This window comes from Trachemys scripta, chromosome 1 (genome assembly GCF_013100865.1).
Source record: "Trachemys scripta elegans isolate TJP31775 chromosome 1, CAS_Tse_1.0, whole genome shotgun sequence".
Classification (NCBI taxonomy): domain Eukaryota; kingdom Metazoa; phylum Chordata; order Testudines; family Emydidae; genus Trachemys; species Trachemys scripta.
Window position 1 is genome coordinate 154,722,027 of NC_048298.1, and position 17,310 is coordinate 154,739,336.

At 42.3% G+C, this 17,310-nt stretch overlaps 1 long non-coding RNA gene across 1 annotated transcript in view; it reads right to left on the bottom strand.

Annotated features, from left to right (window-relative positions):
• LOC117871060 overlaps nt 1–15,130 on the bottom strand; it is a 50,211-nt gene extending 35,081 nt beyond the window's left edge. Inside the window, exon 1 of the long non-coding RNA XR_004644139.1 lies at nt 14,922–15,130. This is a non-coding gene — a long non-coding RNA (uncharacterized LOC117871060). The remainder of the gene's footprint in view (nt 1–14,921) is intronic.
• Nucleotides 15,131–17,310: the final 2,180 nt, after the last annotated feature.

A 17,310-nucleotide genomic window follows, 5' to 3' on the forward strand; every position in this document is an offset into this window, starting at 1 on the left:
GAGCGGTGACGTGACTTGCCCAACAACAGCAGAGCCAGGAATAGAATCTGCATCTGCTGAGTCCTGGTCTAGTACTCTACTTTTTGGTGTCAGGCAGAGAAATATTTTCTGACAAGAGTTGTTCTAATAATAAAGTTACACCACAGTGCTGCATGCACCACTCTTTATTTTAAAAATATATCACAAGTATAGGCCAAAACATTACAGCTAATCACGTGGATACTGCTGTGTTTGGGAAAGAGGGAGAATGAGAACAATAGAATAGAGACATTATTACATGTATACCCAAGAATGCTCCTAGCAACACAGTGTACCTCATGTATAATAATACCTAACTCTTATATAGCACTTTTAATACAGAGATCAAAGGAAGTAAGCATCATTTCCTTTATTTTACAGATGAATAAACTGAGGCACAGGGTAGCAATCCATTGGTTAAACTGGGAACAGACCCAGGTCTCGGAGTCCCAGAAGTGCTTAATCCACTAGACAACACAACATACAGATTATTCATTAATAGCAAGGATCTAAATATATTGTTTTCATTGCAGAGCTGCAGATGCAAACTATTAACAGCAATACTTGCTGGTCAAACATATATTTTATTCACCATGAAACAATGTCAAGAAAACAAACATTTTTAATTTTCAGTAATTTTTTTTCCAGATTTTTGTGGAAAAACTGGAAACTGGAAAACTACACAGTTTTTCATTTTTGATGACTGAAATTATTGGAAACCAAAACACTGTTCAGTGTGCAGTTTTTTTTATGAAAACCCCAGAAATGTAGATGAAAATTATAATTTTTTCATTAAAATTTCCATTTAATGTAAAAGCGATTTTTTTTGTCCAACATAAAAAAATTTAAATTGTTTGTTTTTTAATTTATTCATTTTTTTGAACAACTCTAATTGCAATTCCAAAACTACAAACTTGCAATTGCATGTTAGCTGCTAAAAATACCCTAATGGGCTAATTCGTCTCATTTGCACCAATGTAAATAGTCAGTAAAAAAAACAAAACATGGACTTAACAGAGACAAGGGTTTTATGGCTCTTTACAACAATTTGTAACACACCCTGTTGCCTACTTATCCTCCTTTGTCCTATGAGGGCAGAGGTATTAATTGCCCACTTCATTTTAAGTGGTCTCCTCTAACATGTATAAACCCTTTATGCTTAACAGTCTGTCCTGTCTTGGACACTCTGCTTACCTTCCTCAGACCTGTGCAACAGATCTGTGAGGCTTGAAGGCCTGTCCCTTCCAACAACAGAAGTTGGTCCAATAGAAGATATCACCTCACCCACCCTGTCTCTCATATCCCAGGACCAACATGTCCACAAAAACACTGCAAACAATCAAGGAGTAACTCATTTTAATTCAATGGAGTTCTACTGGTTTAAAAACCACTGAGATTTGCATCAGCTCTAAATTTCTAGTGCCTTTGAAATGCTAAAAGAGCATGATTGGGAGGGCTTCATCCTAGCTCCCCCAATATTTCAGTCAAGCAGAGACAATCTCCAGCAAGCAGTTTCGCCAACACTAACACAATTCAGGCTTTATGGAAAGAAGTCTAGATACCTTAAACAAAACCCACTCTCTACTTCTTTCCCCTATTGTAGACTAACTACGTTTCTTACTTACTTTAGGCAGTGTGGCCTAGCGGCTAGTGCACTGCACCGTGATTGAGGAGACGTGGTTTACAAAGTTAAAATGATTCTCTCTGCCCCTGCTGATGCCGTACTTCCCGACAACAAAATGCCATATTATTAGTGCTTAGATACAAGGTGCTATTAAAAACCCTAAAATAGATTCAATACTAAGGAAAAAATCACCCCGTTCTCTGTAGGCATATGGCTAGACTGTGCCCCATGTGAGAGGTGCAGTTTAAGCTTCCCCACTACAAGAGCAGTAGGCATTTGTGCATCAGGGACACCCCTATGAGGCACAATTCTCTTCCTGCCTCCTTTTTGTGCCAAGGTTGATAGTAATTATAATACCCACACCTGCTTAGCTGCACTGTCCAGCATATTGAGGAGAATCAAGGCTCAGTCCATTCCCTGCCTCTTCCTACATACATGCTCTAGGCAGAAAGGGGTACAAGGCTCTGGATAGTCCAAGCAGCTGTGTCAGAGGTGGAAGGGCCTTATTGCCCCTGCATGGGAGTAGAGTCCAAGTCACAGCCTTTGCTTTGAAGCACTGAAATAAAGATGTTACAGCTACATCCACCCAAAATCCTGGCTGTCTATTTCAAAATCAGCTAAGATTTTATCTGTTTCCTCAGTACATTTGGAAATCCAATATACATTTAGCTATCATTCACATCTCGTGCCAAGACTGTTGTTTCATATGGGTTGACTCTTATCTGATACCTGCAGGCGTAACTGCAACGCTGCTGGAGATTTTCTTCGTATATGGCAATGTGCCCTAGAATTATTTCTTATTGGCCAGCTAGTTTTCAACATACTGAACAGATAGCAGGCTATTTGAGATGCTCAAATGGTTCTACTAAGTATTCAGTTTATAGATCAAGATACTATTCAGAATGCCCTGACACTCATTCAGTTCTTATTACTGACAGCTAGATTAGTATTAGCAGCCATCTGGAAGTGTATGCAGACCAATCAAAATTAAATGGGCACTAGCAACTGGAAATATAGTCAGTTAAAAATTGTGTTAAACATACTTTCAGGTACTTCACCTGCCCCCGAGCGCCTCAAATAATGTTTTACAATCACATTTTCCTGTTTAAAGAAAGTTTCCTTTCCCCTATTGTTATATAAAAGACCCACACACAAACAACAAGAGAAGGTGACTAACTAAATTATTTTATATTTTGGAAGCGGTGAAATCGAGTACTGTTATTTCTTTAGATATAAATGGTTGTAAAAAATGTCTCGGGGAAAAATTCTAGCAACTAATTATACAACATGGTGTCAATGGCATAAAGTAAATAAACTGGAAACTCCCCTATCCCTTCCCCCAAAAGTAGGGGTTTTTTTTGCTCCAATCCTTTTCAGTTACGGTAATCTTAGATGTTACTTATAACAATAGTAGGTTAAAAAAAATTCAGACAGATGTGTGTGTGTTTTGGTTTTTTTTTTAAGTTGGCACTGGCTCTTTAAGCAGTTGGTGCCATAAAAACTGGAACATTTTTATTGGAGAGGTGGAGACTGGTTTAATTTAAAAGAGGAAATTTACAGAATTACCCTATACTGTGGTAACCTCCTTTTTGACCATGTTGAGAAGACTCCAAGACTCCAAGAATCCAAGAAACCTGCCTTACTGTCTCCTTTTAGTCTGACATAGAAGTTTGTCTTGTTTTATATAGACGTATTTGTTTTTGTTGTATGTAATTAGGGTCAAGTGTACTACTATCTCCCAGGCACCCACAGTTTATTTTGACTAATCTAATTGTACATTGTAAGGGAATAGTTGTCTTTTGTATGGGCTTGTTAAGGTTGTGGAAGGATATATATATATAATAACAACATCTGTGGTTTCTCAGCAACCAGTGGCTGCTATGCCCAACTACGTTTAGTCCATTAGATTTTTCTTTTGTTTATTTGCTGAATTTATTTAGTCATGTCTGAAATTATTTCTTCTCTTGTACTTAATTCCAGTGGTACTGCCTCACAGAATGTTTGAAAAGAAAACATCCACTGAGCTTCTGAATTGGTCTCTGCAGGAATGCCGACAACTACTGTATCTGTCAGAATGAATACTGAATGTGTAAGCGGTTTTATTGTTTAATTTTTGGGGTATCTAATTTTTCTGGTATTTTTGGATTTCCAAAAATATTAGTGTGTTTTAATGCCTTTATCTCAGTATCTGCATATAGGTTCCCATCCAAAGCTCACTCCAATCTGTAGGAGTCTTTCTGGTGACTTCTGTAGCTTTTTGAAGAGACTCTTGTTTTGTGCTGTATTTCACTAGGAAGTTCTGATTCTGAGATATCCAAGGACTGCTAGCATGAAGTAAGATTCCACGTGGTTTCAGAGATATCAGTATTACATCTGTGCATTTATGAAATAAAACTGTGAGGAGGGGGAGATCTTGGCCTAACTCTGCTCCCACTGAAATCAAGTTAGAGTTCTACCAATAATTTCAATTGGAGCAGAGCTTAGGCCAACACTGCACACTTTGGAAATTCCCAAGTTTAGTAGGGCAGCAAGGGAGAATGTTGAATCCAGTTCAAGATCTTGGTCCTTATCTCCAAGGTCCTCCATGTCCTGGGCCCAGGCTATCTAAAAGATTGCCTAAAGCTCTGGGATGAAAACCGTGGTCAACAAATTCACTCCTCTGGCACAATGGAACTCTCAATAACAAAGGTAAAGCGTGTCTGTGCAGGAGACAAGTTTCTGGAGGGACAGTCTGAGACACTGGAACAAACTATCTATAAGGATAGTTAAGCTCTAGACTTCCAAAGAAGGCTGTGAAAACGCCATAATTGGAGGTTTTTAAGAAGAGGTGGGACAAACACCTGTCAGGGATGATCTAGGTTTACTTGGTCCTGTCTCAGTGCAGGGCACTGGATTTGATGACTACTGGAGGTCCCTTCCAGGCTTACACTTCTATGATTCTATAAATGTTGGCTTACCGTGCTTTTTTTGTGAACGCATGAGAGCATATTCAGCAGAGGCATTGGCCCTTAATGTTGGTGCATAACAAAGAAACAGAAGGGTTCACATTTTTGCTGCATCAGCCAATTGTTCTTTTGATAAGGTAGTTACTTATGACTGTTATCTCAAGTTTTTATTACACTTCACTTATCTGATACTGTACATAAAATACAAGAATTAGTTAGCCACCACCAGGTCTTTGGAGTATACCAATTTTTTTTCTGTCTTTTTTTTTTTAATACATGAAAAGGTGCTTATTAATAGAATTAACCTATTGATTTGGAGATTTTTGAACCTCTCTCTCATACCAACCACTTTTTCATGAGAAAAACAAAATTTACAATCCATTTTGTAATTTAAAAAAGATCAGAAATCATAACTGACATGCACCCGATATAGTCGATATTATGGTGGTACATGCAGGTACCTCCAGCTGCAGTAAGTAGGTGTGATTGGGGCTCTTGCCTGCTCTCATTTTGAATTTGACAATCTTTGGAATGAAAATGAGAAGCTAGAAATATTGACTCTAAAATGTAAATGTTTAATGTGTCCAATTTAGGGCTTGCTTTAAGTCATAGAATCAAGGGAGTCTTTCCACTTTGGATCAGGACCTAATGTAAGCTTCTTAGGGCAAGTACTATGGTTCCTTCCATTGTTCCAGAGCATGAAACACACCAAAATATGTTTAAAATTAGAGATGGAAACTAAATATCCTTACATTTTGGGTAAGTTTGCATTCGGATGTAAACTGTGCGCCTCAGGCCCCTTTCTTTTTATTAATTGACACAAATTTTGCTACCTCATAGCTAAGGTTCCTCCTAAGTATGTAAATAAGGGAATGTTAGGAAAAAAATTAAGTGTTAAAGCATAGATATTAAGGGGAGGTAGAAAAATATTCAAATACACAGTTCTCTTAAATTATTCTTCACTTGAAAAAGATCACATTGCATACGGCAACTCCCACCTCCAATAACTCTGTACCTAGCTAGCCAACCAGCATCCATGTACTAATGACAATTAGAAAACCTAGTTAACACTTTGCTCCCAAACTTTTGCTCATTACTGAACTTTTGCTCATCACTGAACTTCCTGGGTGCAGTCAACAGCGCAAGGACTAAAATGTTGTGAGAAAGAGACTGTACTCACACTATTTTCAGCATGATCAAAATCAGTCAGAATAATTAATAACAATTAATTAATACTAACACTTATAGAGCACTTTACAACTTCAAAATTCTGTACAAACATTAACTGCTTAGGGTGAAATCCTAGCCCCATTGAAGTCACTAGGAGTTTTGCCATTGACTTCAGTGGGCCAGTTTGTCACCCATAATCTTCACAACACCCCTTTCAGGTAAAGTAAGTATTTTTACCCCTATTTTACAGATGTACAAGCAGCAACAGATGAAGTTAAATGACCTGAGCTAGACACCGTAGGTAGGTCTACTGTTTAATTGTGATGTAGACATTTGGCCTCCAGCTGAGCTTTGGGGCCCTCCCCCATTATGGGGTCCCAGAGTCTGGGCTCCAGCTCGAGCCTGAATATCTACACAGCAGTTTTACAGCCTTGCATCCTGAGCCCTGTGAACTTGAGTCAGCTGACCTGGGCTAGCTGCAGGTGTTTAAATGCAGTGTAGACATACCCTGTATGAACAAGTAGAAGACAGACTCTTCCCCAGAGAGTTCAGAATCCTGCAGGCAAAGTTCCCACTGAAGTCAATGGGAGTGTTTTTCCCATGAATGCAGGCCCAGGCCCATAATGTCTATATCAGACATGCCAAACCCGCAAAAAAGACCCCACAGAAATTGGGCTTCTTTTTGGCTTGTGAGTTGCTTGTTGGCTAGTTTTTGGCTTGTATCTTGTTTGGCTTGTAGCTTGCTGCTTCTTGTAGCTTGTTGCATCTTTTTTTTCCCAGTTCCTGACAAGCAAGGGCAGGGGGGGTCAAACAGGGGCAAGGGGGGAGAGAGTCAGGGGTGCACAGCGGGCCCACCACAGTCCCAGACTGCATGCTGGGGGGATCTAGTCACATAGAGTGTTGGGGTTCTTAGGGATTGGCTTGTTTTGGCCTTTTTTTGAGATGGGATTAGGTTGATTTTTGGCTTATTGTGAAAGTCGGGGGGCTTATTTACTGCCTGAAAGTTGGCAACTCTGGTCTATATGTGTTATTTTTCCCCACATTTGTAAATTACCAAACAATTCAACATTTTTTATGCAAATATTAAAAGAAAAGAGTTATCTTCCTGAAGTCAGACTTGCACTTCGGTGCTGGTGTTGATTTCAGTAAGATGATATCTGATATCGCCATGTGAACAGAAGCATAAAATCCTTTCATGGGATTAAATAGCACCCATCTGTAAGTAGCATTATGTTTATTAGATTTTGCTCAGTTAATACATTTTCACCACTGTATCCTATTGGTTACTATGGAGTGGAAAATGTGCTGATTCAACACCCATTCACATAATGTTTGTTATATTTCCTCATATTATAATTGGCCAAAGAATTAAGTTATGCTTGCCACAGCACTGCAAGAGGGTATAAAATGAAATTGCCTCAGAATTCAACATTAAGGTCACAGGGAAATAGCTATGAAATGAGGCTTCTTTCAGTAGTATTTGCCTACCTACTGCAACACAAAGTCCTTCTAAAACTTACTGCATTTTAAGGTATGATGGTAGCAACTGAATGGCAAAGCAGATAATTTCAGTTCCAGAACAAGTCTACCTTAGATATGGCAATCTTGCAGATGACAAAGCCAGTCTCATGATGGTAGGGGCTAAAGTGGAGTGGAGGGGAATAATTCCTGTAGATGGGACCCGATTTCCATGGAGGTAGAAGTGGGTCATTCCGCATGTGCTGAGGTCACTCCAGGGAAGAGATTACAGATGTGAGGCATGCAGAGACTCTAGTGAAAGGGGCCTTGATCATTAGAAATGTTGGTACCTGGGTCTATGATGACAGTGAGAATTGTAGAAAGAAAGAACCTCAGAGTAGGCCTCGGTGAAATTCTGGATTTCTGGTTTGTGGGAAGTTTCAATATTTTGACATTTCCAGCAAACAGAAAATTCCAAAACATTTTCATTTCGGAAACACTGACTATTAAAGGGAATATGCTCTCCTGGCCCCCAGCATCTGCTAACTGAAACTGAGAAGAATCATGTCAGTTTTAGTCAGCTGCTGCCAGGCCTCCCAGGGTTTGTGGCACCAGGGCAGCCAAAGATCCTGGAAGTCCAGCCTTCCCAGCAGCCCACCAGGAATCCAGGCAGAGCCCCTTTGGAATCCTGCCTGTGATTCAATGAAAGTCCATTGAATCCAGGATGTTTCTAGAAAAAGGAATAATGGTCTCAAGTTGCAGTGAGGGAGGTTTAGGTTGGATATTAGGAAAAACTTTTTCACTAGGAGGGTGGTGAAGCACTGGAATGGGTTACCTAGGGAGGTGGTGGAATCTCCTTCCTTAGAGGTTTTTAAGGCCCACTTGACAAAGCTCTGGCTGGGATGATTTAGTTGGGGATTGGTCCTGCTTTGAGCAGGGGGTTGGACTAGATGACCGCCTGAGGTCCCTTCCAACCCTGATATTCTATGATTCTATGAAAACATTTTTTTGTTTGTTGAATCAGCATTTTCATTGGAGAGCTTCATCAGAAAATCCCTGACCTGCTCTACTTCTCAGTTCTCCCTATCTCTGAATTTTCCACTGTGTTCCAGCCACCTTCTGTGTGTTTGCCAATAAGACCTGAAGATCTTTACTTTTGTGCATTACACAGTGTCAAGCTCATTGTTCGGGCTAAATAAATAATAAATGGTATTAGTAATATGCCGTTCAGCTTTGGAACCTGCACATTTGGACATTTGTCTGTCATTTGTAATGATAAATACCATAGCACTGGTACCTCAAAAGTTTCAGAGCTCTATTTCAAAGGCTGGGGTGCTTATATCCAAAACTTATCTGAATCTTCAAGCTGCAAAAGCCAGGATAGAAAATCTCTCAACAATAGGTGCTCTTAAGATTTCCTGTAATCATGCTTCAGTCTAGGCTGGAACCATTAAGAACAAAGGCAGGATTACATTAAAAAATTGTAACTAAACAGTTTTAACAAATTTTTGGATCAAGTTTGGTTCTAGAAATAGGCAATGTTCAGGAGGGTTCTTATGTTTTCTGCATTGGTTTCCTTATCCCTGTTAAACCAGTGTCCTGATCTTCCTCGCAGATATGCAGTATGTATCGCTTGCTACTTGTTTGTTTTTCCTTGCAAAAATACAGGATTCGGGTAGGGCTAGGAGAATCTGGGAATAATCTCACATACAAATTGATCAGACTCTAGACTTGGGGAAACTGAGAAAACATTTTTTAAAGTTATTTTTCATTTTCTTTTGCCTTTTATAATAAATGAGGTAGTGGCTAAGAAATACCTGTCACTGTACCCAGGCAACAGTAACTCACATTCCTTCTGGAAGTCCTGCCTAGCAAAATTCCAGCATACAGTAAGGTGTACTTCACTGTATATCATAAACAAGGATCTTTTCATGAGTGGCTGATATGCATCACCATCTGAAGGCTGCCTAGTAGTCTGTGTAAAGTTAGTTCTTGGTCTTAGTCATAGAATCATAGAATATCAGGGTTGGAAGGAACCTCAGGAGGTCATCTAGTCCAACCCCCTGCTCAAAGCAGGACCAATTCCCAACTAAATCATCCCAGCCAGGGCTTTGTCAAGCCTGACCTTAAAAACCTCTAAGGAAGGAGATTCCACCACCTCCCTAGGTAACCCATTCCAGTGCTTCACCACCCTCCTAGTAAAAAACGTTTTTCCTAATATCCAACCGAAACCTCCCCCACTGCAACTTGAGACCATTACTCCTCGTTCTGTACAATCTAAGCCATCCACCAACTGGCATTTGAGAGTTTTGAATGCGTCAAACCCCATAATAGTAGTTCTATGTGAAGTCGCACAGGCAGGCTCACTGCTTTATATGGGAAAAGACTACAGTTAAAGTCAGAGCTCTGCTATAGCCCAGCAGTTGCATCACAGGTGTGTTCAGGGGCAATGTTGCATGTAGGCACTGTAACAAAGAAGAGAGACTTCAGCACCAGCATCTACTAAAAGTAGGCTGGTAATATGTGCTAGTTGGCAGTGAGTGAAAGCATGATATGTGGTATTTATGATATTAACAAAGGATTTGTGGCCTTCACAGGTCATCTTTGCCACTGGTGTCTCAAGCAGGGTTACCAATCAGCTTAAGTGATCCAACAGAAACTTTTGTCTTCTGGGGCCTGATCCAAAGCCTATTGAAGTGAGCTGAAAGACTCCATTCAACTCTGATGGTCTTTGGATCAGGCCATGGAGCTCAGCATCATGATTTCTGCAGTTGTGGCAGTAAGGGCTAAGTGAATCTCTTTCATTATTTATTTCCTCTCCGGGAGTCATTTCTGTAATAGGTGCGGAGAGTGTGGCAGGATACTCGAAGGCAGTGTCAGTTCCATTATTAGATTTGTGTGGTAGGAACTCCAGTGAAAATTTCATCTATTGCCTGCAGTGAAGTAAAGTGCTTTTGCCCTGGAGCATGGCATCCAACTCTACTGCCGTGTCAGCCAACCACTTCTAGTTAATCATTTTTATTTATTGTATTATAGTAGTTCCTAGTCAGGGCTGGCGCTTCCGCTAGGTGACCCTAGGTGGTTGCCTGGGGCGGCAGGATTTGGGGGGCGGCATTTTGCTGTCCTCGGTGGAAATTTGGCGGCGGGGGGTCCTTCCGCTCCTGGTCTTCGGCGGAAATTCAGCGGCGGGTCCTTCACTCGCTCCGGGACCCGCCGCCGAAGGGCTCTGAAGACACGGAGCGGAAGGACCCCCGCCGCCGAATGCTCAGAGGAGGAGCGCTGCCACCTAGGGCGGCAAAAATCCTGGCGCCACTCCTGTGCCTAGTTATTTATTATTTGGCGTATGCATTCTGGTCAAGCCAAGCCACAGCGTTCTGATCAATGATGTTCCAGGCACAAAGACCTCCAGGAAGTTGAGTCATTTTGCAGCCCTCAAAAATATGTGTCACAGTTTGTGGCTGCCCACATTGAGACATAGCGTATTGTCTCTAAAATGCCACCAAAATTCTGCTGCAGCACATGTTCCATGTCTGGTATGAAACAGGTTCAGAAAGCTCCATTGCCTTCATGGTAAATCAAATCCATGTTGATGTTGAGTGAGGTCAGAGACAAGATAATTATTTGTCACTTTCTCTGTGGACCATGAAGCTAACCAGGCGTCCTCTACCATAAATCTCTTACCTGGTAAACTTATCCACAACGAGCGACATGGAAGCAGACGACCATGTGGTGGATTAAACAAGACTAACTAATGGTAGATGTGGCATATCACGCTGTTTCGTCACGAGCTTTGCTATGCTTTTCTATCTGGGAACACTGCACAGAGCAATATTGTAGTGACCCCAGCAAAGAGATTTGGGGCTTATTGTTTTGGGTGCTGTACATATAGCAACAGAGAGTCCCTTCCTCAAATACCTTCCCATTTATATAATATATAAAACATTATTTACTAAATGGTTAAGATAGACAAATTGTGAGGGAGGTGACCCAAGGTCACAGAGCAGGTCAGTATCAGATTCAGGAACAGATGCCAGATCTCATGATGACTCCTAACCCAGTCTCCTGTCTTCGACCATGCAATCAATGCCAATCACATAGGCATGGATCATGGATAGGGTTCTATAACTTTCGGCAACCTCCGTGACTTCTGCAGGGGCCAGTGTTGCTGACCCCAAAGCCACCCAAGGAGCTGGCTCCAGGGTCAGCTGCTCAGGTGGCCCCCGGGGACAGCCACACCAGCTGCTGCTCCGGCAGCCGCCGTCAGCGGTCCAGGGGTGGCTGGAGCAGTTGCAGTCCGTGGCCTCAGGAAGCAGTCCCCAGCCAGGTGGCCGGAGCAGCTGTGGTCTGAGGCCCTGGGCCACTGTCCCTGGCCCTGGGCAGCGGTCCCCAGCCAGCCGGATCAGCAGGGTCCCTGGCTGGCTGGAGCAGCTGCGGCTCCCGGCAACTAGTGCCGCTGGCCTCAGGCGCCCCCCCCCAGCATCGGCCCCCATGCCCATCCCAGTGGCCTCCCCCAAGTTTCAATGACAGGTATTTTTAGTATAAGTCATGGACAGGTCACGGACTGTGAATTTTTGTTTATTGCCTGTGTCCTGTCCATGACTTTTATTAAAGGTACTCGTGACTAAATCGTAGTCTTAATCGTGGATGGTATAGATTGTATGGTCCCAAGTTGAAAGTTGTACACTTCTCCAAATTCTCATTGTCCTGAGAGACGTCATCATCATCATCACAAAATGGGGGATCACATTTGTAGATGAATAATGTTCAAGGCCAGAAGGACCTTTTCGCCATCTAGTCTGACCTGTATACCATGAGCCATAGAATTTCACCCAATTACCCCTGTATTGAGACCAGTTACTTATGTTTGACTAAGTGTATTTTCCAGAAATACATGAAGTGATGGAGAATCTACCATTTCCCCTGTGATGTGTCCCTTCTACCTCACATAGGTGCTGTCTGTAAACAGAAGAATGTCTTATTGTCAAGAGCTTACTTTTGCAAACACTGAACAGGGTTACAAGTTAGTACAGTGTCTGGCTTGTAACTGGGAGCAAAAACCAGGGGTCAGAGTTATTAGTGTCCTTCTGCCCAAAGGCAATAGATAAGGATGGCCCATTCTTTCTCATCCTCCACTGAATGCCAGAAGTACTTAAAAAGTTATGAAACTCATCATGCCATGCCTCCCACAAGAGCAGCAAGTCTCCTGTTAGTTGTGTAATCCATGTGCTCAGATAAGTGCTGTGGAAACATATGACATGGCTGGAACCAGATTTACTGGCATGTAGTTGGAGAATAGTATCAGAGGGGTAGCCGTGTTAGTCTGAATCTGTAAAAAGCAACAGAGGGTCCTGTGGCACCTTTAAGACTAACAAAAGTATTGGGAGCATAAGCTTTCGTGGGTAAGAACCTCACTTCTTCAGATGCAAGACAGTTGGAGAATGTTGAGCTGTAATGTAGCAGGAACAGAGACTGAGTGTAAATGCAGTGAGGTCAAACTCTGTTTCATTAACAGAACACTATATTTGTAAAGAGGTGGTTAACCACTCCTGTACTGTACAACTTCAGACACTGGGTGAAATCTTGGCCTGGGTGAGGTGAATGGGAATTTTGTCCTCCAATGACAGGAGTTCACCCTCTGACTGCTAGTCAGAAAAACAGAGATAGAGCCCCCAAGCTTCCGCCTTTTCTCATAGCACCCTTAAACTGCAGAATTATAAAGCCATACTAATGCCAGAATTAAATAAATTGAGCTTAAAGGCTGAACTAGTTTCCTGACCCTAGAGGTGGTCCCTCAAGTGCAAGGTTGATGGAAATTGGCAGGGCAAGGTGGGGAAAGCTTATGACGCTGCTACCCGTTCTGTTGATCTATCAACTTCACTCTCCAGGACTGTAAATCTACTACCTTTCATCAGAGCTAAAATCCCTCTTCATTTTTTCCCTTTGTTAAAAACACCAGAAAAAGGTTCTCTCTGGAGCTAAGAAGTGACTGCCTTTCAAGAGTTGTACTCAGTTAAATACAGGAAATAAGTAATCTCTCTTCCCACAGCAAAAGGCACTTCAGCTGCCTGAAAACACTGAGAAGGAGAAAAAAGAACTGAAAGTGTTTTCTTAAATTACAATTGTGGCAATGAATCCTCACACTACTATCCTGGGTAACATAATGCAAATTGCCCAGGCTGACAAAGCTGCAGCAGAGCCAGAAGCTTTCTACTTTCAATTCTCAAGTGCAATGAAGATTGATCTCAGCTCCCAGCTTAGCCGTCACATGGATTTTGCCAATCTTCCGTTTTGTATCCGATGAAAATATCAATAGCACGTTTTCTTTAATAATATTTTTAAGATGGAAGATAAATCAGTGGAAGCATTCCAAATACTTATTTCATACAAATGATAATTAAACTACTTTGTATGTGAACAAAGTTACTAATTGATTGGGGTTTTTTTTTATTATAATGAAACATTTTGCAAGGATTAACAGCTTCTTTAGGAAACACTGATCTCTGACAAGATAGTTACATCTCAATATGTTTGTAATGATCAGGAAGTTTAGCATTTGAATAACACAGTACCATAAGCTTTCAAATCTCTTTTCATCAGATGCAGCAAATACTAAATATTAAATACGGAATAAAGCATCCCATAAACATAGTTGATATTGGTAAAGACCTAAAACATGACATACGCCATAATTTTTAAAAAATCAAATGTGACTTTACTAAGACAAAATGCATCTTTTATTAAATCTAAACTCAATGTTTAATAGAGACATTTGAAAGAGACAATGTCAAGTAGTGGAAATAGCAAAATGTTGGTTTTGTTTAAAAAGAGGAATGGAGGTTATATTATCTAATACAAATAGAAAAGTTTTCATGATTGATTTTTTTTTAAAAGTGTTTTATTTAGATTCCCTTTCAGTGCAAGAAACCCAAACATGACAGAAGAGTGCTAGTCCATGGAAACCAGATCATGATACTGACTGCAACTTGAAAGCGAAGAAAGCCAGTGTATTTTCACTGTCTAAGATGTAGTGCCAAAAGTAAACAGCCAGCATAAGTGGTGAAAAGTCAATCTTTTTAATATTAATATCAATATTGTTAAGTAAAATTTTTTCTAATATATGTCTTTTTATGATGGTGTGTCCCTTTAATTTGAAGACTTATCAAATACAAGCACTATGGAAACAATTTTCAGTATGTGACAAGGAGAGTAGTGCATTTATCTTATTCCCAGTGACAAGCCTCAGTGAAAAATTAGGTAGCATTTTATACAAATGAAAGAAAGTCTGTGTCACTGAACTTCTTGGCTTTTGTGGTCCCATCTTTTAAGTATTAGAGAGAACACTTAAAGTAATAGATAAAGAAAGCAGGGACACTATACATTCTCTTATGAAAGTACTGAACAGGCCTTGACACCTAATAGTAAACATATATCTTTCAAAGAAATGACATTTTACCAAAAGCTTGATCTTTAATGGGCTACTGTCTAAATCCTATAATGGAAGTAATTTACCAAATTGGTTTGGAGGCATATTAAGGCAATACAGGAATCAGGGTCTGCATCATTGATAACGTTATTCGTGCACTTGCTAGTCCATTAGCAGAGTGATTCATCTGAGAGCAGCAAAGAACCAGACTTTCCCAAACATACATACACACATAAAATAGATCCCCGAAGGAACTAAACAGCTGTTCCATTTCCTAACGTACCTGCTGCTGGCATAGGAGGGAGCAAGTGACCATTAGGGTTCATACGTTGAACAAGATTATTTTTTGCCACTTTTAAACGGATGTCTTTTTACACGGATGGAATGTTTCAGCCCCCCTTGAATGAAGCTGCAGTTCATGAGCCGGCTGTTCAATTACGAGAAGCCTCAAACAAAATACACAGCTTTGAACTACTGAACTTAACATGACATTACCCAGCATTAGAAAGGCATGCTCTGATAACTCCAACGTGCAGAGGAGGTTATTTAAGGGAATGCATTCTCTGTCTCATAATCGTACACATTCTTTCTCCCTATCTCTTCCCTGCCCTAGCCTCTCAGGGCTAGCCTGTAGCTGCAGAAACCCCTGCTAGGTTGGGAGGAGCAGGAGGGGTGCCAGCAGCCATAGCTGTTGGCACACACAGGAGCGGTGACTGCTGCACTCTTTACAAGTGTGGCCCCCTCTTCCCCTCAGTGCTGGTCCCAAACCACAGATGTAGGGAGAAGTGGGAGACAGAGCCAAAATTAAATTACAGCCCTTTGGGGACCCGGGGGGGCTTCAGAGCAATGGCCGCCCTCTCTTGCATTCAGGAAACTAGATTCTCTCTCTGCGGGTTACAAGCACCTGCCACTGAGGTCAATGAAATATACATGTGTGCTGCAGGGGGCAAATGAGAGCCAGGAAGCTCAAGGCAGAAGTTCTGGCTGCCCCATGCAGAAGATCAGACAGATGACGAGAGCTCCCTTTCTCCCATTTGTTCAGCCATGCAAGGGAAGCCAGAATATGGCCCACAATTTCTGTTCCTCACTCAGAAATATTCCCTCCCTCCCTGCCAGAGATGTAGGGCCAGATCCTCAGTTCCAGCTGGTGGGGGAGGAGGGCACGGTGGGAAGGGGAAAGATGTTTTTTTCTGCTCCTCTGATCCTGCGGCGAGAACTTAAAGCAGCTTCAAGGCTACTCTGGCTTATGCTGTCAGAACAGCTTCCTAGAGGTCGCGCTGCCGGAGCAGGCTCAGCAGAGCACAATGTGCTCCATCCAGACCCCCTTCCACTCTCAGCCTGCCCTAAACATACCCTTATGGCAGCTTTGTGCAACCCAAGGATTTCTCCAGCTGCCCATGTGGGACAGCAGATTTTTGCCTGTTTAACGCTGCCTGAACAGCTGGATTGGGAGCTGAGAATCTGTCCTGTACCTTGAGGCACCCTCCCTTCCGTATTTACACATACAACTACCCTCTTCTTTTCTCAGCATTGGAGCAATTTTTTTTTCTCCAACAGACAATTAAAACCTTCAAGACAAATTCTAATTTCTAGCTTCTGTGTCTTGCCCGGTGTCAGAATTTTTACACTGTGGATCAGAAATGAACTTAAGTGAAATAAAATCTATTTCTTACTTCTTACTGTCCAGAAAAAAAAAGGAGCTTACTGCAAACTTAAGAAAAATCTATCTCATTTCCCTTAGTCATCCTGGCAGTGACTCACTGTTTGGTCACAAATGGGTGATTCTCAACTCGAGACACTGGTGGAAATTTCATGTTACAGTCAAAGTTGGGGAGGGGGTTTCCACTCCTACCCGTACTGATATTTACCTAAAAGAACACATAGCAGGAGATGAGAAATGCCAGCAGGAGGTGCCTTTTCACAGTCCTGTGAAACCTGTGCAAAAGGAACCCTTACTAGGCAGCCTCTCCTCCCATAAATGACCACCCCAATGTATCCAGAAACATACTAAGTACAATTATACTCCACCTTTATTGGGAGATCACTTACATTAAGAAACCATCTTTTGCTGGCTCCTTTTGCTTAAAACAGATTTCACTATATTCATGTTTATTTAGTCAAATATTTCATTCTACAGGATAGTGACAATGAAGTGTGATTCTTATCAGGGCCGGTGCAATCATTTAGGCGGTTGCCTAGGGCACTAGGATTTGGGGGGCGCCATTTTCTTCGGCAATGACCGCGGTGGCCGGCTCTTTGGCTGCCCCGGTCGCCGCCAGCAATTAGGCGGAGGGAGCTGGGGCAGTGGAGCGAGGGGAGGGCCGCCTGTAGCAGAAGGGGTGCGGCATGCAGGGGAACTCCCCGCCCCAGCTCACCCCTGCCCTGCCTCCTCCCCGAGCACGCCGTGGCTGCTTCACTTCTCCCGCCTCCCAGGCTTGTGGCGCCTAAGCTGATTGGCTCCACAAGCCTGGGAGGCGGGAGAAGTGAAGCAGCAATGGCTGGCTCGGGGAGGAGACGGGGCAGGGGTGAGCTGGGGTGGGAGGGGTGCCTCAGTGTGGGGGGTGGGGAGCTGCCACTGGGGGGGCGCCTCAGGGCGGAGGGGGGACCTGCCGTGGGGGGGGGCGCCTCAGGGCGGGGACTCGGGGATGGGGGGGCGCAGGTGGAAGTTTCGC